The sequence below is a fragment of the Varroa destructor genome, unplaced genomic scaffold, assembly GCF_002443255.2.
Source record: "Varroa destructor unplaced genomic scaffold, Vdes_3.0 BEIS01000007.1, whole genome shotgun sequence".
NCBI classification, from domain to species: Eukaryota; Metazoa; Arthropoda; class Arachnida; order Mesostigmata; family Varroidae; genus Varroa; species Varroa destructor.
The window spans coordinates 4,445,202-4,469,109 of NW_019211460.1; the positions used below are offsets into that span (position 1 = coordinate 4,445,202).

At 39.6% G+C, this 23,908-nt stretch overlaps 1 protein-coding gene across 10 annotated transcripts in view; it reads left to right on the forward strand.

The window, feature by feature from the left end:
- The first annotated feature begins 205 nt into the window (after positions 1 to 205).
- Positions 206 to 23,908, forward strand: part of 5PtaseI (inositol polyphosphate-5-phosphatase A) — a 76,613-nt gene continuing 52,910 nt past the window's right edge. For 9 of the 10 annotated variants that reach the window (XM_086974412.1, XM_086974413.1, XM_086974414.1 and 6 more), the window contains exon 1: positions 209 to 2,526. The gene's annotated coding sequence lies outside the window, so the exon portion shown is untranslated. Of the gene's footprint in view, positions 2,527 to 23,908 lie in introns of all 10 variants that reach the window. The other variant, XM_086974420.1, reaches the window with a different exon arrangement.

Consider the following 23,908-nt stretch of genomic DNA (forward strand, 5'->3'; position numbering starts at 1 on the left):
GCTGTGTGCTGTTGCGTTAACTGCAGCAGCGGCGGCGGCAGCGGCAGCGGCAGCAGCAGCAGCAGCAGCAGCGGCAGCGGCGGTGGCGGCGGCGGCGGCGGCGGCAGCGGCAGCAGCAGCGGCGGCGGCAGCGGCGGCGGCGGCGGCGGTGGCGGTGGTGGTGGTGGTGGTGGTGGTGGTGGTGGTGGTTGTTGTTGTTACTGCTGCTGCTTCTGCGGCCACCGTTTGCCTGCAGGCTACTAGCACGACTATCACAACTACTACGAGCAGCAGCAGCAGCAGCAGCAGCAGCAATAACAACGCTAGCCTAGAGGCTCTCCTGGTGTTCGGGAGCAGTTCGCTAAGTCAGTTGGCTCCTCCCGCATGAACGTGGAGGCCGCAGCACCCACTGCTGCGCTCCCCATGAGAAGAGAGTTGCTTTAAGCAGCAGCAGCAGCAGCAGCAGCACGGCCCTCTAAGCAGCCGTCGGAACAAAGAAACACGCATTCTTCAAAAGGCACTTCAGTCAACATAGCAGCCAACACTCTAAGAGAATTGGAGCGTTTATTAGAAAAAAAGCGAAGAAAATACGTTGAAAAAGTAAAAATACTTAGAGCGTGCTCTAGTTATTGGGTTTTTGACGAAACGGTAAATGCCAGGCGGCAGCGGTAAACGCCGAAAGCAGCAGAAAAGATGCGACAGCGGATGAAATGAACGAGTTGCGCATTGCGCGGTGTTAATTAGAAGCAGAAACAGAATTGTGCGGAGGACTGCCTGACAAAACGGCCAAGGAGTTTTTAATAATCAGTTTGTATCGTATGCCCAAACATAGCAGTTGTCACTTTTCAACGCAGCAACTAATCGTTTTCAACGGATCCGTCGAGAACGTCAAGAAACAAAAACCGCGGTAAAGGCAGTAGCTAGCGATTGCCAAAGGCAGACCTGCAACGATAATATCTTAGAGAACTAAAATTGTAGTAGATGTGAAATGATAACCATGTTGATGATTATCATTAGAAGGACATCGATATAAAGACAGGTGTTCTGTGCGAGAAACGTTTGCATTATAAACGGCACATCGTAACTATACGTGATTTAACTGAGAAGTACATTACGTTTCAATAACAGACGAACAAGGTTGTTTCAGAGTAGTCTTCGCGAACTCGAAAATACAATGGCGGATTCGGTTAATTAGTTGACAAGATAGACGTCAGCTGTACATTGCTGCTATACGGCAGCATAAATTTTAATTGATAATCAGCTGCATTTAAGATATAACGGCGTTAGTGACTACACCGCTTGGCCATTCAAATCTATTAAAAGCCGGCCAAGTGTCTACTCACCAAAGGCAAACCTACTGCTGCTGCTCTAATTTTATGCTACATCCATCCGAGTTATGTTCATGGAAACGAAACGTTGATGAGCGTCACGGATCAAGGTGAGGTCAAGCATTGAGAGTTCTGCGATAAAGGTATGTTGTAGGCTTGTTGAGTTTGATATTTCCACGCTATCGGCCAATGGGACAGTAATTCTGAGCATGATCTCGCATCTTCTTGTTTGTGGTTACATTTGTGTGTGAAGTTAGTGCTTACGTCACACATCGTTTCGCTCCTCCTCGTTGGAAGATAATTTATTTGAAGTGTACAGTGCAAAATATAACCTTGGTGTCGGAGAATGGCGCGTTGGGAAATACGGCATGTGATCCGCCTGAGAAAACGCTATAGAGGCTGCTGACTGTGACTAATTATTCGACAGCTACCATTTACTGTGCCAGCACTTTGTGTCTATAGTTTTAATAATACTAGATAATCTAATTAATGTGATACTGGACTGCGTCAGTTGCACAGCTACCAGTTGTGCAACTTGCTTCCTGCGTACTGCAGGGTCCAGGACTCTAACGACAGGCAGGAAGACGGAAACGGACAGACAGTGTGAAAAGGAAGCAGGGCTGCAGCTCCCCGGTGCGCGAGGGTGAAAATAGGCGAACATTTAACCGTATCGGCGGCTCCGTTAGGGAGTGACGAAAAACAAATTTTGTGTACATGTGATTTAACTGCTGCCGTTTGGAGAGAGGTGTAAAGCAGCGTAATTTTTAGACATTGAGTGTTATACAACTGGAAATAGAGAAACAAAGGACATAGTTGTTGTATCCATCTTTGACAGTCGTTCGGTCAAGGAGATCCTGAAGAGCTCTCAGTTCATAGTTCTGTAAAACCTGACCGACAAAGTCAAGGAATATACTATAATGAACATAGATGGATTTTTTCTACATACGAAACAAACGCGATAGTGATCATTGTTCGAGTTTGTGTGCTTCCTTGGATTGTGCTTTCGGGTTGTACATATCCTTTACTTGAATATTTTCATAGACGTGCATCTAATGAATAATCAATCTCACAATACAGCAACCTTTTTCCAGCACGATCTGTCTGTGCAAATGCCGTCACGATGCTGTTGTCTACGTGCGGCTGCAGTACGTGAACGTGCATAGTGGTATCGAGGTACTGCAAATCAGGAGTAGGCTTACAACAACTCATTTCGTCTTTGGTGAGTTTCTATTTATAATCTTTGTGCCTTTTATCTTTTTAGAAATAACGTTAGAATCAAGATGGATAAAGACAGGTTTACAATTGAACGAATTTCGATGGCTTTTTCGTTTGTGTACAAATTGATTTTTCTAAATTTTGTAATTAAAAACTCAAATTGTTTATAGGTTTCCGAATGCTTGTCATCGATGACGTGCATACTTTGTAACGTTTTCACCTAACGGTTTTACAAATTTCCAGGCTAAAACACATCATCAGCAGAGAGCAAACATATAGTAAAGAGATAGGGTCGATCTTATTTATATTTGATGCCTTATTTATATTTAATGTGAGGTTAGCGAAGGTGGGTGGTTGATGATACGAGATAAGCATTAAACCTGTCATATCGGCTATATAATTGAACAGCTAAAGAGATATGGCAAAATAAACGGGATCTTCAGTGCGATTTACGATCCGCCCATTTCACCTGATACATACGAGTTAATCTCGTTTGTTTAAATAAGAGTAAAATAAATTAATTAACATATATGTAGAAATGTGACAACCATTGAGATAAATGCAATTATTTTTGGGCACGTAGCTCGTATAATAACAAGTATTAGTTATGATGCCTCAATGAAACCATTTTTTAGATGATTAGCAAATTTCTTGTTAACAGTCGATTTCAAATAGAGTTATATATATATATATATATATATATATATATATATATATAATACGAAAAACGGTAAAATAGAATTGTATAGGATTCGTAGGCTGCGTTTCGCCTGACGAGGACTCAATTCTGGAATGTTGGAGTTACCACTTACCAACTTTTATTCCTTAGAGACTGAGTGGAAACAGCCTGTTGGTCTCAAGTAGCATCAATATAACATACAACTTATGAACCAATTAAATTAAATGACCCTAAAATCGAGGTGGATCCTATGCGAAAAACGAGCGGGAGCCTATAAGTAATTAAAGAGCTTAGCTCTTCTCAGCCTGGCCCCAATGCTTATAAAAACCGCTTTTTTTTTGTATAAATTCATGGCTTATACTTGTTAAAAGCTAATACTATGTTTTGTAGCAGATATGCGTATTTCGCTACAGAAGGTACATAAAGGTTTTGTACATAATCGTCTTAGAACGTTTTATAATTTTTATTTTACTGTAATATTTTTATTCAGTAACGTGTAGGCGAAATATAACTCAGTATGAAAGATACCGTAAGTGCAAGTTAACCGTTAAGTTTCTGGCTTTAGGGCTACATAAATCTAAATCATTCAAGGAAACTGGACGGGATATATTACATATGACTATTTGTTTTATATTAACTCGTACTTAACAAAGTAACTAGTCATATGTAATATAACCCGTCTAGTATTTATTAAGGTTTATAGCAATGCCTGTGTGCGCTTTTACATACCCGTAGATGCGATGAAGCGGTCATAATGTGACGGTCTCTAAGGCAGGTATGTCTACAGTTAGTAGAAGCGCAGTAACTGAAATAATAACTTCGCTGTTATCTAGGCACAAGCAAGTTATTTTCAATGACATAAGGTGCTCTCAAAAGTGGTTTGAAGGGAAGGTTTTAAGGGCTTAGCCGCTTTTGGCCGTTTGGCGAAGCAGGTCTTAAACCTGACCTGTCAAATCGTTCGGCAAACATAGAGGTAACACATTTTTGGACAATGAGTTGGTTGGATACGTATTTACGTCCCGCCGTTATACCATTCTCCTCGTGAGCTCTCCTTTGAATATATGTCACCACTCGATCGATTCCTGTAGGAAGGCCCGGTCGACTCCCGTTCTGCGCTGCACTTCGTCACCGACAATCGCATCCAAGCATACTCGTTGCTCACTTTCACAAATCGGTTTTTATCTGGCGGTCTAAGTCAAGAAAAAAAAATTTTGTTGTTTTCGAAAATTCTGCATTTTTTATAATAAATGTTGATTATTGGCTGAGTTACATTTTTATAGATTTTATGGATATATAGTTATAGCGAAGATCGATCTTAGCGATGTGATCGTTCTAAACGACCACTGTTTAAGTGGCGGCACTTGGAAAAAGAAATGGCGAAATGTAATATATACTGCATACACGAACCATAAACAATCACGTCAGTCTAGATAGTTTTTTCTACAGACACGCGAAGACTACCTTTAAAGTCTGAGTTGTACGAATAGCTTTCAAAATGGCAAGTGTGCAGATAGAGTTTATACTCACTGACGACATTGGGAATAAACGAGTCCACAAATGTCCAGGGAAAGATCTAATATAGTGGTACTGTGTAATCGAACCTCATTTAGACATATATTTGGCTTCATTTTGTCATTTCATATGTCTACACACAAAAACGCATCGCACGCTCAGGCTATTCGATGACATAACCACATAGGGAATACAACTCTTACTCGAATCAATACTGATAGCTTAATTTAACACGAATCACATTGGGTGCTGTATCAACCATATGTTTCATTGGTTTTATTAATTTTTTCAAGAACCTCTAATTGCAGTTTTTTTTTAATCCGACGTTATAGTGCTACAAAATACGGTTAGGAGCAGCCAAACTGGACAAGCAGTCGGCTTATCTAACTTGTTAGGTTCGGGACATAAGACAAGAGATTTGTGTTCTGTATTTTGTATGTGATTGCGCTGGCAGCTATCACGATAGGACCGTTTTGCACTTCCCGGTGTCAATCAATCGTAAGCAAAACAAATGGGCGCATCAGACACCTAGGCCCTTTATCACTGTGTCATGTGCTGCCATCCAGTAGTTGAAGATTTAGTATTTTATTTGACAATGAGTTTTTAATTTTACGGGCTGCTTTTTGCCATATATTTTAGCTGCCGGCCTCCTCAAAGCCAATTTCAACGAATGTTCTACGTTAGAAAAATCGCTAAACTTTCATGGCCTTTTTCCCTTTAGGGCAGGAGTTTTTCTCTATTCAAGCTCTTACCCACGCATTTCTAATAATCACTTGAAAAAATCAAAAACAATCTACTAGAAATATATTTTGTCCAGATTATACAACAGACTAACGCAGTGAACGTCTCGTCAAATGAACTAGAGGAAATCGCTTTAGACACACGGCCGAAGAACGGTTTCGTATGAATTTACGTCTGTATAGTTACTACAGTACTGGTCTCTCTTAGCAAAGCGTTATTTTTTTCTAAACAACATGCGCGTTTTTCTAGCGGCTCTGTTTTGTCGAATTCTGTCACTTGGTACGTACAGCGGTTACAGTTACTATGGCTGTGAGAGGACAGCGGTATGCTATTATCCAGTAGTGTCCAACATTTACATCAGAGTTGATTAGCACCACAGGAAAACTTAGGGTTCACCGTAAAGCGTTGCCTGGTTGAATGAAAAAAGTATTGGCGATCATCCGACGATCGTATTGTGCGTCACCGAGCGTACATCGAGTACGTATGTGCTTTACCAGCGTCTTGCTTAAAATCTACTATATATTTTTATTCGTCATGTAAGCAATGGGTGCGAATGCTGTCCATTTTATCTTATCAACCTCTTACTTTATTGTACTACGATGGGACTGAGGTTACGAGGCTGACTCAGCAATTAATATTCTGCGCTCCAGATAACATTGCTCGTGCGAGACCTAGATTACATTGACGAGACCTAGAAGGCATTGTTCTATGATTGCTGTTACTTAGCGCTTAAATCGAGAATATGAGAACGGTCATGTAGATTCGATTTATTTAAGAGTAAGCGCTCTGACTTTTAAGTTTGAAGTTTAGGTAAGGACTTTTTTTTAGCAATATCGTAGGCGAAGGTGTCAAAATAAATGTTCCAGGGCTTTGAAGCCCAGCACTGTCTAAAAGCATAGTTTTAGAGGGCCAATCAAAAGCACGAACCGAAGTGTGTTTACATCCAGTTTCGAACCTAGACGATTTTAAAAATTTGGGGTCACATGTTACCACTGCACCTTCACGATGACCGATTCGTCGAGACTGATGTTTCAAGCTTAACGGCGTTGATATGGCCGTTAGACACTCTTTTAGGCGACTGGCTCCCCGCACGCACCAGAATGTATTTTAAACTTTTACGTGTTCCTTAGTTTAGTCGGCAAAAAACGGTACCGCTGCACCATCAACAGATTTATTGAAGTTTCGTTTCCTTAATTGCCCTATGCTATGGAATGAAACAATAATATAGCTATATTTTGAAGACGACCTATTCGTATGCGGCAGTTGCACGTGAATGCGAAATTCATTGATAATTAAACACGGCTTGTAGCTAGCAATGCGATTTTATAACGTAAATTAACGTACATATTATGTATTACAGGTTATTGCACGTACATGTACTATACATGGAGTAAACTGAGAGACCTTAATTGGAAAAGTTGCTTGTCTTTTTTAAGGCCGCCGTTTTCAAGCAGGACAGGGCTCGTTTGTCACGGTGCCATACAGTATAATGATGTGCGTTCGTAAACTGTATATGGTGGGTTACGGATTTTGTTTGGTTACAGAGCCTGCCTAAACATTCGAATTACTGAAATTAAAGTAATTAAAACAGGTGAAATTTGATGAATATTCGTATCGAGAGTATAAGTTGATTGGCTGTCATGAAAAAATTTGGGAAACAAACGTTTCCATTAGTCACTTCTCAAAGTAGATGGTCCTATTTTTCGAAAGTGAGAGTGCCACTCAAATCTGTCTAGAAATGGTTAAAATACTGAGCAAGGAGGCCTTCAGCGAAACGAATATTGCAGTTACTTCGGTATTAAACGGTTGTAACACAAGAAACAGGACCCAAATAATTAATTGATGTGTATTACCTAAGTTTTTAAGTAAAGCAAAGCATGAACAATGCGCGTCCTTTTAGCTCGAAGCACATGCTCGAAATAGCAAACGAACAAGAATAGCTTCACCAGGAACTAAGTCCCGCGGAAATAGTAACAAGTGTGGTATACTCAGGCATCATTTGAGCGACTGCTGTCACTGATTAACCCGTCCCGAGAAAATCGTTAGAAGCTTCAGTGATCACAGTAACTTGCGTTCTCGTTTGAGGTGCTGAAATGTAATCACCTTCATTTTGGCCCGCGATCTCTTCCTTTGACCGCATTAGTAATGAACTGTTGTTTCGCTGAAGGCCTTTTCGTCCACTGTTTTCACAAATCTTCAATGAAATCCACCACCAAAACTGATATAAGCGTTGATTTTCAGCGCCAGACGATACTTTTGTTTCTAGACTGACTGTTGCGGTCATAGATAGCCCACATATTATAGTCGTGCATAACTTAGTGCAAAAAATGTATCAGTCTTTTGCTAACAGCGCATTTGAAAATTACTCAAAAAGCAATCAAATAGTAAAGTTAAAACTGGATCCGCATGGGTGCATTGCAATGTCTTCTTGGATACATTACTGCATTTAAGCTTTTCTTCTAGACCACACGTGCTTGTCCACATTTTTAGACATTTACAAAGAAAAAAAACTAGAAATATTCAGTTTACTTTGTGTGTTTACCCTGCAATACTTACGTGACCGAAGAAAATTAACTACTATAAAATTAAGGCATGTGATAAAACAGCTAAACCGGCAAGAAAGCGGCCACAGTAGAACACATGGATAATGTTCTTAATTTTGGGATCGAAACCGTTATCAATATTAAAACTCAGAGAGAATTCATTGAAAAAACGTACAACTTTCATTTAAGGGCTGCTGACTTCCAAAAATTCAAAATAAATAAATTGGCTTGGTCTTTGTGCTGTTTCGATTATTAGGACGGTCTTCAAGCATCATATGAGTCACTGTAGATTGTAGTAGGCTGCGTTGCCTTGCGGTGTCCTGCCTGTGACTTATTTTAAGTCACAGGCAGGACAGGAGTGATAAACTCCATCCTGTATATATATAGTACACAAGTTACACAAGTGGAGGTCTAATAGTGCAGATAGTAGTGATGGCGAATGTCAGAGTGGAGCTTGTGACTTTACCATTGGCTAAGTGTGGGGAATTTAACAAGTCCTGGTAAGTTGTAGTTACGTAAATGAATTTCTGATGCCAATATCACAGACAAAATTCTCGCAGCTGTCATGCCAAGTAAACGGTAATTTAAACGAAGTGTATACTTCAATGTGCACGGTTCCGTACCTGCTTATGCCATGGACTGTTTAGTAAGTATCTTTGTAATCTGTTCGCTAGCATTTTTATTCGGAGGGCCGAAATAGATCTTTCAGCTGCTTACTTGCCGTTATTAGCTGTTAATACTCCATTAACGACTTTTCTAAGCTCCATTACGTAATCTTTTGCCAAGGGAAAAAAATTAATGCTATAGTAAAAAAAAAAGTCATCCAGGTTGCGTGAATTGCACAGAGCTGAAACCCGTCAGCGCTAAACGATCAAATCACTACAGGCTTTACCTGCGAGGAGGCAGGAACAATTTCCAATACAGTTTAAACTAGGCCTATGAGGATATTCGCACTGGCCAAGGCAGTTGCGAAATGAGCTGGTAATTATGACGAGATAAAGCATTATATGCAATGATAACAACCCTCTAGTGTCCTAGCTATTCTGTCACTGTAGTTATGATGCTGCATTAAACAGTGGAGATATCGTTAATGCGGTATTATCATATTTAAATTAAGCAAAGGAAAACTCTACTGATTAGAAGAGTCCACAAGCATAAACACGGACAAGTGCTTGTATGATGTTGCGTTATGGTTAGCACAATGGCCTGTTTCATTAGCACAAGCACCCCGTTTTCATCACAGTCAATTTGTTTTCTACATCGTGTTTGTACGTAAACATGGGACAGTCGCCGTCCGTTTGAAGAGGTTCTTGTTATTGCATTGTTCGACCTCTGCGTATTTTCTTCGTTCTCCTTTTCTGTCTTTCCACCATTCAGTTTTTCTTGAACGCATGTGTGTATATCTTTTCCTGGTGGCGTGATATATTGTCGTTGTGTCTTTATCGTACAATCGTCGAGCCGGCTCAATCTATACGAGGTGCTTCCGCGCGCATCATCACCGATATTCATCCACTCACCCGTCCAGCAGGAGGTACAGTCAGTGCCATTTACTGTTGCTACTCAATACTGCTCCTTTTAACGGTGATTACGTGTGCGTGCCAAGTATTTCCGTCACCACTGTCTCCGCCTCCTCCATCCAAGGGAACTTGCTGCCACTAGTAGCCAGGCTGATGGTGTACTTTCTAATTCAATTGGCTACGAAAGTGTGGATGAACTCGTCACTCTTGAAAAAATGTGTATCATTTGTTTGGCGCATGGTCGCATGCAAGCTCTTGGACCGATACAGTTTTAGATATATTTTGTTATTTGCATTGCAGTTTTATGTACTTGTTACTACTTTATTCATTCATAATGCCAACATAAATGGAAATACTCGAAACTCTTGTACGCCGCCAATGTTGCTGGAATGCTAATTATTATTGACGTTGGATCGTGTATGACGTTGATACCATTGTGATTACAATAGTCATCGTTGATGCAGGTGCACGCACATAATAACATCGATTGGGCTTTGGTATAAGCATCTCCTGTTTTTTTTTTTTTCTCTAGAATGTAGATGACTTTTTGATCCGACTGGCTGAACTGGAAGGCTACTGCTGCTGCCATCATTACTCTATAGGGCTTGTCAGTTTTTCTCTTGCTGCTCTGTTATGACTAAAATGACTCGTTGGCTTGTTTGTGTTTGATCCTGTGCTTGGCTGCGTGCGTGTGTCCTGCTGCTGTGGCCGCCGCAGCGCCGATGACGTCAAGAGAATCACATTGGTGATGCTGGTGTTTGTGCCACCGTCGTCATCGTCATCAGCAGCGGGAACACCAACGGCTGCGGAGGCTGCCGTGTCGTCGGTCGAACGAACGGACGAGCGTTTAGCGTCAACTGCGATGAAACGGAGCGACCGAACAACGACGGTCGACGTTGTCGTTCTGCAGACAGATTAACAGTGGTTGGTTGGTTGGTTGGTTGGTTGGTTGGTTGGTTGGTTGATCGCTTGATCGGTCGTTCGATCTGTCAATCGATCGATCGGCGAGGGCGGCGCAGGGTAGCAGCATTTGTAATAGGCTATGGCGTATACCACCGTTGCCACCCTTTGCAATAACAACGTCGTCGTCGTCGTAAGGCGCGCTTTTGCCGAACCGTTTGTATTGGCCGGAAACTGCAGCTGCAGTCACACTAAAGAAAAAGACATTTAGACCAATGGTTAGAGAACTGCTGTTTGCTCCATTAAGTTAGCTACGATCCTATCAATACGCTAAGTTATAGTTATCGAAAAAACGAGCTTTTATCGATAGCGGCCGACCGCCTCGTCTCAAAAGCAGAATGTGTTATTTTTGCTTTTGTTTAGTATTGCAGCTTCATTCCTTGTCTTCATTAGCACATAAAAACCCATATAAAAAAGTGGGTTAAAATCAACCGTTTGTGTATTGCAATACTAAATGTTATCTACACTATCTAATAATTAGTACAGAGTAAGTCTTGTTAGTTACAGTGTTGAATCACGTGCGAGCAATATGTCAAGTATATATACACAGACTTCGACCTGTTCCACATACGCATAGATTCATATACTTAATATAATTCACCAGTTAATATACCGATATTAGTACCCGGTCTGAATAATTAGGAAAGCGCATTTTTTATGGACCTAATCCGAGTCATCTTCAAATTCCAAGCTTATTATAAGTGATTTAGGTTCCATTTAGATTCCTAGGCCAATTTTACGTCTTGAGGTAGCATTACTAACTAGAGGGAAGCTTAAATCGATGTATGCCTGCAAGAGCTAGGCTAGTTGAAAAGCTTTTTGCGATGAACTCTGTATTCTATCGCAGTTCTTTAACCCGGAATCAAGGGGCTTGAAAAATCGACCTTTTAAAATCGTTACATTCAAGATAAAAGCCTTGTTTTAAATCGGTCAATCTGTCAGGTACCCCTTTGTGTTTTTTTTGATTAGAGCCAAAATCGTTGCCCTGAGCCACGTTCCGGATTTAGCAGGATGTGTGATAATTACGTTATATTGTTGAAATTGTAACGTTTGGCCTCAACTAATCACCGTCATAGCTACTATCTCCAACAACGTTACAGATCTGAAGAAGCAAACAATCAGGTGCAAACGGACGCAAGCAGGACTGTGCTGTGAATCGTCAAAGCGTCTCGAACACTTGGACCAATTGTTGTATCACCATTCCCGCCGTCGTTGTCGCGCCATAACGACTTAGTTACAGCAATGTAGAAACTATCTAAAATGATGAGAGGGATGAGCTAAAAAAAGACGGAATAGCGGTTCGGCCATCGCGAACATTTTAACGCTACTTTATAACTTGTAGCTTTATTGGTCTTACATTTTACGGAGTTTGGTTTATGTACCGCAATCTGCAAGTCCACAAGATCAACAGGGATATATGCTTTCCAATAAAGAACGCATAGATAATAAGGAAGTGTAAGAGAGAACTGAAGTACAGGCGGGGACTAACCGTAATATATCTACACAAATTACACGTAAAATTGGAATAACCGTAAATCGATCTGACGTTTTACAGTACAGACTTTCCCTAATGCACCCATTAGCTTTGCGCCTTTATTTTGTCCACAGCACGTTTGTGGCCTGACCATTCATTGCGTTTCGCAGGCAAAGTGTTAAGCGCATCGAGTATGTAACATTATGAATAGATATGTAAAGTTGATTAACGTACAATAGGATATTGGCCAGTTACCTTGGTATACTGTTGGACATATGAATGCATCAAGTAACTTCAGGGCTTGATTATGTTTATGGCACTGCAATCATCTCGGCCGTTTGCATGCTCCACGCTGTATCTGAATGACGGAATAAATACGTCCGAATTCGATAGTGCGCCTCTTGACAATTGTTCTTTAAACGTTGAAGTTGTGAGACATTGTGATTAAAGCTGAACTGAAGCATTTCCACATTTTACTATGTAACTTCATGTATTCATTCCAATTTGAGTTACAGCTTCGGCACCGCAAAACGAGAAACATTTTATGCCACATTTCTTCGGCGAAAAGGTTTAATGACAATTCATATTGAACTCTTAATATAGATTCAAAAGGAGTATAATAGATATGCATGGCATACTTAACAACCTAATTAATCTTAACCGAACTATTACTGGGTCGTGCCACTACGGTACTTGGGTGGTCACGCAGACTGGCTTCTACCTATTTTTGGGTCAAAAAAAACAGTAACTCGAGTCCGCGTCGATTGCGTACGCATAAAATTTCCCATTGGTTCCCCCACTTGAAACTCCCAAACCCAACTCGATGCGTATGTCCGACCATTTTTCCAATTGCTAAAAAACGTTTGAACCCTACAATGGGAGTGTATAGATATCAGCTCCGTTGTTTTTCTCTGTCGTCTTGCAGTTTTTTGCCAGGTTCTTCCTGGGCTTAAAGAAGAGGATAAAACCCCAGCGGGCTAGATCTGGTGAACATGGGGGTTCAAGAAACACAGGTGTCAAGTTCTATGCTAAAAACGAGATGTAGAACGACAGAGCTCACAGGTTTTATCTAGTTTCGATATATTTTAAGTAATGCAATACTTTTAATATATTTTTGTAGTACTTAGTGGCACTAGAACCGCATAACTGATCAACGAAAATGGCGATAACGAGAGATTGTTTTGGGCCTGCACCTTGCGGTCGTTTTCTGTATTGGCTATTTTTGAAGCGATGTGTAGACCTAATCTTTCTCTCTCTTATGTACTTGTCTCTCTATCTGTAAATGTGGGGGTAGCGATATACTCAACGGGGAGAGGTTTTGATTAAATCAACTTTTGTATACCATATGAAATATTTTTATTTCATTTCAACAAAAGCTTGATAAAGCTATTAAGGAACAAACTGCTGGAACGATAATTACTGAAGCTGTACCTATTATACTGTAAAGGACAATAGTCTTTTTGGTAATTATCCAGTATTTGTTTTCAGCAAGTTGCGAAAAATATTAATAAAAATCACCTACGTATTCTTTTCTTTTGAGGGATTGGCCTGTAAGTATATGTTTTCAAACATCTTCTGCTTACAAAAAAAACCCTGTATCCTAGTGGTTATTTTGAACTAACAAATGGTGCTATTTAATCTATTCTGACAACTTAAGTTAGCTCTGATCTTTGCAGTGTGCTAAATTATTAAATAGTTATTAAGAACACACGCGCTTTTATCGATCATAGCGGCCGTCTTGCTTGAAAAAATAAATACTGGTAAAAAAAACGTACTATGATTTGTGCCGCTAAAGGGCTTTATTGAATGAGTAGTTTTTGTACTTCGTTATATTATTTCAGCTCTCCTCTTCGTTTTCACTGACACATACGGTAAGCTTGGCTTTTGAAGACGATGAGAGGTGAGGGATTGCGGGTAATTGGTTTTTTATATGACTTATATGACAAGTGGATGCGATGTCATCTATTTGTATTACGGTATCGAAATGGCTGGAATAAATACGCCATCTATGTCCTCCGAGTGACCAGGTGTCAAGTAAGCTTCAAATATAGGGTGAACGGCCACAAAACTTCGTGGTTTCTCTCACCTTTCTCAAAATCGACATCGATGAAAATAAACGAAGTAGCTTTGGACAGTGTTTCGTGTTTACACTCATTCTAAAACTACGCCCTTCACATCCTTGGTTCGCCTTTCTTATCCTAATTAATAGATAGAAATCTAGTAGTTGATTGTGTTGTAGGTCGGTCCAGCTGTGCTCAGGTCCTGTGTTCCGTTGTGTTCAGCTTATAAAGTTTTATGTCCGCCACGTCCTATTCAACGTTTTGTATGGCAAGTCAATTAGAATAGTGACCTCCAATCTTGTTGCCATACGGTTTCAAGAGTAAGCGTCTGCACACACACTGGTATCTTTCGCCACATTTATTACAGTAATTTTAGTATTTGTAACCTCATATATACCTCCTATCCCGTATAACCTCGTATACCGTTTTGAGGCCCCACACTTATCCTACTGATTGTAACAAATTCGAGCTGTCGGTAATAATAATAATAATAATAGTACAACATGCAAGGGTTTATTTATATAATAATGATTTGATATATATATCTAATGGAAAAGGTACTGACAAGGCAATGACAATCACTAAAGGGACTCTATGCGTGCTTCTGTCGAATATTAAAGGACAATGTCAAGTCGGTGAGGCCGAACTCCACAGATCTTAAGACTGTTTTTTTTTCAGTGCTCGGTTTCTAGAAGTATTATATGCTTCTTTGCGGCACGCATTGCTCACAATAATATGGCAGAAACGCTCTCTCTCTCTGTCCTTCATGATTCCCAACGGCCTTCGGTGTTGTTTGACCTTGACCGTCGGCTTAGGAAGCTAACTGGTACGTTATATTCATAACGCTTTTGAGGTAAACAACTTGTTTTTGGCTAAAGGTCATTCAAATCGATAAGGTAAAGTTTTTTAGAAGTTCGGTCATGCATGGTCACCCAGCTAGAATTGCTTACTAACCATTAGCTTAAGCAGTACCCATCTATTGATACTTACAATAACCATCATCCTTCCTTACTACCTAATTAACAGATTTCATTCCTGGTTCTTGTATGGTCATCATACTTCCAAGCCATGCATAGACGTTCGTATACTATGAAAAACAAATACACGTATTATATATATATATATATGAAGGGTAAGGTGAGGCCAGTGCCTTTCTTATCTTCTGCCGATAAGTCACAAATGGCAGTGGAAGACCTGCACGGGTCTGGAAAACGACAAGCACGTGGTAAGAAAGCGAATGTACGTCGTGTTCAGATTGGCGAGAGAGGATCTTAAATAACAAGATTTATTATGGTAGAGATTGGAATATGCTACTGGAACTCTCGAGAGAAACCGAAAAACAGTACACTTTAATCAAGGGTGAGTGCGGTCTCCGTAAAGCAAGAACATGATAAAATGTAAGTTGATAGTAAACGCAGTATCGTTGCAATTACGAGGGTACTTTTCCTGCATTGAAAGCTTTTCCTTGTTTTGAATTGTAAGTCTACATTTTACTCAACTGTAACTTTACCTATGTCCGTCGGCTTTTTCGTGGATATATTAGCTCGACGCGTCCATTTTTGCATTTAGTGTTTACTGGTTGGCTTTTCCAGTTTATGGTTGGCTAATCGCGAAGTTATATGCATAGCAAAAATTATTACTATTTTATTAAGTGTCATATACTGTAGAAAAATCCTTACTTTATTCTACCAACAGGTATCTGGATTATGTATGTTGACGTCGACTCCAGCTTTTCAGAGGATGCCCCATTTTCCGGAATGTAATATTTTTAAATCATATCAAAGGTTCGGCGAACTTATAGTGATGTTAGGTAACCTGTTAGGTAATCTGGTAACAAGGTGAATGTTCTTTAATCAATGAGTAGAATGAAGGTTCTTGAATGATGTTTTTTCTTATTCATGTCAGGTCTGACGATACGTTTCCGTAGTTTTTTTCTTCTTTTTGCTTGTTGTCTTCCTTTCGAAAGCGCTTATCCTGCTTTATCAATGTAATGTAACAGTATTGTATAATGAGAAGAACTTCAGCTTGAGCTAACGTTTCAAAGATAGCTGTGCTTCTGGCGAAAAGCGCACTCTCGGTATCTTCTGTACTGTGAGTTTTGTCGGGCTAAAAAGACAAAAATATCGATTTGGCCCACTCACATAAATATAAACGAGATTTACCAAGGAAAAAGCCCGAAAAACGAAACTAGGTTGTCCTGCTATATGGCAAAAGGAGGCCACATATGGCAAATGTTGTCAAAGCTCTCCTCCTGGATTTTAATGGGAAGGTTTTGTTGCATTCTCCATATTCTCAGGGTTTTACACCGACGGGTTTTGAACTATTCCGTTTACTGAACCATCACTCTCATGGCCTTACCTTCGATATAGGTCAAAAATGTGGTTAAAAAACTTAATGATCGGACACGAAGTCCGCTACCTTCTGGCTAAACGGTAGATATAATTCGATGGAAAAGTGGGAGAAAGTCATAAACAATTTCGGGAGATATATAATAACTTGTCGCAACAGGAACCAAATTTTCTTATGTCTATAATGGGGTTTTCGAGACTAAGATGGGTTATATTGAGGAAAAAAAACGTGCCATGTGTGTGCTCGTAAGTTTAAGCACGGAGAACATTCTTACCGGGACCGATAAACCTCAACAAACTAAAACTTTCTACTAGGTGTTCTGATCCTTAAAATGTATATTTTGAACGGTAACTGAGCAAAAAAATACCGCAGAAAACCATCGTTTTCTGCGGTATTTTTTCGTAATTTAAATTTTGGTATAAAATGGGATCAAGCTGTCACTCAAAGAGCGAAGAAGAAAGTGAGTCTTGTCAGCATGTGGCAATAACTTTTGAAGGACAGTGGCTTTCGATTACACCGGAAGTAACCCATGAACACAAGGACAATGTTGAATCTTTTAATGAACTGTGAAACGACAACTAGAGGCTTTCGGCATACACTACTTGGCAGTTTCCTGGCAACATTAGCACAAGGTAAATTCAGCCGTACGAAAAACGTGATAGAATTCTATAATTTGAAGTACTGATTCTTCGTTTGTAATGTATTTTTCGAAACTGTATACTAAATTTAAAAACCAACATTTGTATGCTAACATTCATCCTTTACTTTTTTGGGTCTTCAGAGAAGGCTTTATTTCAGTATGTTTTCGATTCTCCACCAAAAATATTTAGAGAACTGAAGGCTAGAAGGACTGCTCTCTGAACGTTGAAGAAGAAGTTTCCTGAATATGATCAAACAACTTGTTTGAGCTAATTTTGGACCATTTTGTAACGAAGTTACGGTAAAAATGAACTGTATGAAACGTTCTTGTATAAGCTCCACCTATTTTCATACAAATTTCTCGATATAGGCCATTTTCTCCTATCTTTAAGTTGATCTAAATGTCGATTCAGGATATATTTGGAGATAGAGCTTATTAAATATTAATATATGTACTTTCCATCGTGGTAAGTAATTATTAAAGCACAAGCAGAAAGTGACTGTTTCGGAAAAAAACTATTAGTATGATATCTGTTTAATAATGCTGTAGTTTTTTAGAAACACACAGAATCCAGTTCAAAAAACTATCCTGGTAACAAACAGACTTGGAAGTGGAACAGATAATACGTTTATTAACGTAATCGTTTACACTGTTAGTAGAATTAAGAACATCGTTAACGTTTAGAAGGAGGACTTTTGTTGCACAGGTATACCATTTTGTAACGGTGACGCGACGCTTACCATTATTCAAGCGAACTATTTATTGATCGATATCTGATAGAAGTTTTTTTATCAAATCTTTATAGAATGCATGTAAAAAAAAAACTTCTGCTTCGTATGATTTCGCCAACTAAAACCTTTTTAATGTGGCCGATTACCTGTTGTAGGAAGTTGATCTTTTTTACTATATTGGGGTCAAAAGTTCGAGTAACAAATTCTTGAAGTAGTGTTGCTTGTGGTTGGGTCAAAATTACTTTGAAGTCTATTTTCTCGAATACGGCACGTAATTACGTTATACTCCTATCACGTTATATTATTACATTCAATCTGAAAGTTGTACGCGGGTGTCATAGTTGTTTAGGTTTCCTTCCAAAAAACTGAACTTGACTACCATTCAATCTTGCCGAACTGTGCAATCTAATAAGTGATAACACCCTTTGGCGTACCTCTACATCGAGAATCTCCTGCGGTGAGAATCATGGTCTGCTTGATTAATTGAGGTCAGTGTCCTTGGTGACAGCACGGCGTATGTGTCACGCTCACCTTTTTTAGTCGCAAAGGGCCCTGTCGTGCGCATTACCACTTTACAGTAATCATCGGGCTATTTTTATTTATTTAACTTTCCCGATTTAAATCTCCCGAGCATACATTGGCGCAACGACTTAGATATTATACGTAAATTAATCTTTCTCTACATTGAATTCGAATTTCAACTTATTTATGTAGCACGGGGTAGCCTCGTGCACACATGTCAAAGACCTTCTAGTGTCAAACGATGGTTTGTTTGTCATACTTTCAAGTGAACGCTATAAGTAAAAGAAGCAATTATTTTTATAAAATGAGGCAAGGTTCAAAAAATTTGTGCCCGTACAAAATTTCCGTTCGATATCCTGCTTTAATTTAATACGTCGAGATGAGTGTGTAATATACGAGAGTCTTATAAAGTTCATGTTTTTCGTATGGCAGAACGGTTAGTAAACTATGAATTTCTTTTAATACTTTACTAACGGTAGAGTTGTTACCCTAACTATATCAAGGTAGGATCTATTAATGCGCGAATTATTGGAATCCTGGGTTACCCCGTTAACTTAAGGTGGATAGGTCTCTTATACTGTTGACCGTTGGAGAATTGAATGATGCACTGACGTTGTCTGTAGTGAGTCCTTTCCCCTCAAGTAATGCAATTATACGAGCCAATGACCTGTATGAGCAGGAGAGAGTCTGATCATGTAGAATGTATATGTTGTCTGCTTTGTATAGCATAACGTAAATCTTTCCGAAAGCTATTACAAAAAGCATTTAGTACTGCTTGTTGATTAATGCTAGTTCTTAGAAGATACTGATGATAAGGTCTGAGACAGTATCGTCGGCTTTTCCTTACTGTGGGTAGAATCTATAACCATATAATAGATATGCGAGCTAAAACACTCTCGCTCCCGACGCGTCCGACGCCATCATTAGTTACTGACCGGCTGTTGGCCATCGATATTATAACCTAACAATTTTTTCCTAAACTTTTCCAGAGCAGACGCTTCACCCGCCAAATTGGCCGTTATTACCAAGAACCAGCTTACGGCATGAGCACTGTGACGAATTGCTACGAGATTTTATAGTTCACTAAGAGAGACTGGATCTGTAATTTTTTAGCTGCTAGCGTGGTGGATCATCGCAAGTGTGCAGCCGTCGTGATTTGTAAACAAGTAGCGCTATATAACTATATATAATAATCGTTTCTATCATTACGGCAGTAAATCGGACCTACGAGCTGGCTCACGTGTATAAGTCAATGCAGGTGTCCATTCGAGTCTAACGCTGCGAACTGGTAATACCTAAGTGACCAATGAATGCGCTCTGAACATCATGAAAGCTTTACAATTAAAAAAAGCTGATTTTGTCACCTATTTTCCATGGGTAATTGCATCTAAGGGGGTGCAACCTCGCTGTTATAGCTTGTGGACATTTCATGGCGTGAAGCAGATCATTTCAGAAGTACGGGTTTTTGATAAGCCAGCAGACCACTAATGTCACTGCAATCGCCAAGGGTGCTTGATGTAGAAGTATGTCAAAGGATGTATTATTTAGTTTTTTATTTTTTATATATATATTTAAATTGATGCATTCGATAGTGCATCGAAGCTCAAAAAACACTTCCTTAACTGTTGTCATGTCCTTCACTTTTTTTTTTTTTTATTATAATCCTGTGAATTGTTATAGAGGATATATATATATATAAAAAAGTGTGTATTACCTATAACGTGTATTGTAATAGAACTTGTAAGGACGAAGTATAAAGGTATTTCTAATGATCCAGTCTTGTTTCGAAAAAGGTAGAAGAAAGCCATTTTTCATTTTACATAACCCCAATTGCTTCCACTTATAAGATCAACTCTCCTATGTTACCACTCTTTCTTTAGCCAAAAATAGGTAGTATCTTGCAATATATAGTTTCTATGTGTGCGTAAAACCGTTTTGGCCGAATTCGAAACTGAGAGGTAGAAGGTACATGGGTATATACGTCACATTTTGATGTGTAAGAAACTTTTTGTGATATCTAGGTCAAGCTCATAACTTATGTTCCTTAGTCCACTGATATATGTAACAACTAGAGTTGTCAAATATTCTATCCGTGACTAAGTTAACTCTACTAAATTAACTCTTAGGAAGAAATGGTTAGTATGGTTGAAGGCCAGACACTCCATGCAAACATTAGAAATGCTAGTAAAACCCGCAACTGAAGGTGCTGCTAATAAAACGCAAACTGTGGTTAAAAAAATTTCGCGAAACCCCTCAAAAACCCCGCACCTCAAGAACCTATGTCGTTGGATCAGGAAATTTAGCTTTACTGTGACAATTTGTCGCACTGAAAAACGATTCAATTAACAATAGCTATTTTATTGTTAAAAAAAAACCGCTAAATGTAGTTTGTAGTAAAAATTGACTATGCGCAATCTCTTGTTGTAAAAGTGAGGTCCTACATAATACGCCAACATAGATCTCAACCAGTCGGCAACCTGAGCATTCAACTAACCCTCCTTTATTTCGATGGTTAATTGGTAACGTTCGACTAATAGATTTTGAACGACACTGGGATTCTTTATTGAGCGTAAATAAATAGAGAAGAAACTGCTAAAACGAGTCTGTGACATTGCGTCACAATTACCGTTATTTTATAATTACACAGCCTTATCCGGTTGCCGCTGGTTCAACTGGAAAGGTGTGTTTGGACGATGGTTTAAAACATGTCGACGTTTTCTTTAAAAGTATTCGATTAGTTACATCTATATCACACAATTTAAACTTGGTAACACTTGTTTTGTCTTTAACTATGTTCGTTTTCTTTTATAAACGTCTGTGACTTCAATTATAATCATCGACAAATGTAGAAGAAAGAGTTGTTTTTTGCAGTGCTATATATATATATATATATATATATATATATCGGTATTTAGACACAGACACCAGAAAGAACTCTCTCGCCTTAGAACGTTTGCATCGATTCTGGGCGGGCAACATAGCGACGTATTGGACATTTTGCTACGTCATTTGGTCGAAATCGTGTCTTCTATGTACCTCTGTGCATAATAATGATGGCGGCAATACGGTAACCGCAACTCTGGAATCTGGATTGGCGGCTCCTTCTGCCCACCATTTGCTTCGCCTTGACAGCCCGACCCAACTGGTCCGTCCCGCATGTGTTATTATTGGAGCTGTCGTTGCTGCTGCTGCGTTGTCGTCCAGTTCGGTGGAACGGGCGTATTAACGCAAAGAAATCGGGCGGTTAACGACGCCGATGCTCTGTCGAAGAATTGCCGGTGTTTTGCCTGGGGATGACTGTTCTAGACTAATTTAGGAACTGCCTTAGGTTGAATTGATACTGTGTTCAAATCGCTCACGCCCTTCGACGCCGGTAGGCCGTTTAACTTTTGGACTACAGTGTTCTAGAGTTTTTGGCCATTTTGTTTTAAATGGCTTCGGAACTTTGTGAAGAGACTGTTGCCAGCTGGCCTTCATTTGTAGATATGCTAATATTCCACGATTGCTTCCGGTCAGCTGTCGCCTAATAGCGGCTGACTATAGCTGCTGGTATACGACTGGTGTTTGTGTAGCATAAATCTATGGAGCTATAACTAGGGCATAACAGACGACTAAGGCCGCAAACGAGCTCAATAGATCAGCACAGGGTATATCAATAGGTTTAGTTAAATTCGGTTCCTAGAGAACTCAAAGAAATACTAATGCGATCGATTGCACGCCAACTATATCACACTTTCTATGAAATTAACAAAGGGTGAATTGTCATTGCGTATGTCTTCGGACAGAAGATTATATACAAGAAGCTTTTGGGTACATCGTCTATACAAGTATAGCTTCCTGTTATAATGAGCCTCTGAATATGATGTTTGCTTTCAATCCGTAGCCGTCGCTTCGAAGGTTTTTTTTTCATTTCTAAGATTTTAAATACGATGGGCAAACGCATGGTTGAGGTGGACTCGGTAGACTTAAAATGTTTAAATGCATTTCTTTTGTCTAACCCTCGGATGCCTGATGTGTCGCGCCTAGCAGCCTGTAGTGTACGCTCGCTGCCCCGTAGCGCCACAACCTCCAAATGGATATTTTCGCATTGGCATTGTTCTTGACTCTGGAGATACAAACCACGCTACCGCCTCAGCCGCCACCAAAATGTTAGTAGTGTGCTCACATAGGACTGCGGCCGCATCAAAGATGCTTTGTACTAAACTGCAATAAATCTACTTCTATCATTTGAAAGGCCAGTGAGCCTTACGAAGTTCCCCCTCCGTCATAGCTAGCATACCGACAAGTTCCGCTTATCATATCAGATTTACCGTGTAGCGATTGTAGTGCAATAAATAATTGTTTTTTTTCGTTCTTTGATAATTTATCTAAGAATACTAGGACCGACGTGCTATAAGCGTTTCAAAATATTCATACATAGCTACTAAACACACCTAGTCCTGCACTCCTAGGATTTCCACGATACATCGACTCGGGTGCGCGTAAAGAAGACGAGGTCTAAAAGAAAAAAGGCCAAATACAAATAAAATTGAAATCGAGGGATAACGTGATTTTGACAGTCATACGATGGTCAATCGACCATTGAATTACTGCGTAACCGGCAAATGTAGCAGGGTAAAATTTACACATCCCGCGTTGTTACTTACGATTACGATGTTGAGTATTATTCAATGTATCGTACTTAAACTTTTTATCTCAAAGTATATCAAATCTGGGATTATGTTAGTCCCAAGTTAAAATCCTTCTGAACGAAAATGTCCCCTCAACTCTTAATTTGAAGTAACAAAACAACAAAATGATTTATGTCTATCTTAGTATCAGAAATTTTAAACGTAAATATAGAACATTGAGCAAAGTATTTTTACATGCCTTTCTAGGATTAGTTCTTACACCAGAAATTATAATATAGGCAGAAATATTTTGCGAGTGGTCATGTTGTTTGACGATAAGCTAATCAGCCCCATACCTATCCCTTATCATCTTTGAAGCTATTATCACGTACCGCTAGAGCTAATTCGGTTGTATTTCCTTGCCCGCGTGAAGGAAACTCGGCGTGAAGTACGGTGCCGACACTCGGTAATCAGTAGCCTCACGGGTACAGGACCTTCACTTTAGTTCGAATTACGCTGCTAAAGATCTGTTGAATGAACTAATACAATATCAGAAGCCAGAGAGCACGTTCGAGATTCGAATTTTCGTACTGCTTAATATCTCTGCAAAGTTTACCTCTGATTGATCAGCTTGAGTACGGTAGGTTAGCTTTCCACTATGCGGACTTTCATGCTGGTCGCCGTCAAGCCACGAACGGTAATTTGTAGACAACTTTGGAAAATAATAGAAGTATGAATGCAGCTGCATAGGTACTGTGCCAGAAGTTGAAGAGCTAAAGTTCACACAAATTATAATAAGAACTAGTGAAGCTTATCATGGTACGTAATGCTTACTAACTAAGTACTTTGTTTTGTATTACAAAATAGGCATGTGCAGCTTATGTATTAACACTTCAGTTTACGGCCGGGATTGTCGATTGTAATTGGTGTTGGCCTCCCGGCACGATTGGTCTTGTTCTGGCTCTCGGTATCTAACAGATAGCAACGTGACAGTGTCTATAGATAGAAAAACGATAAGATCCACTTCTGTGTTTTCGTGCTATTCAAT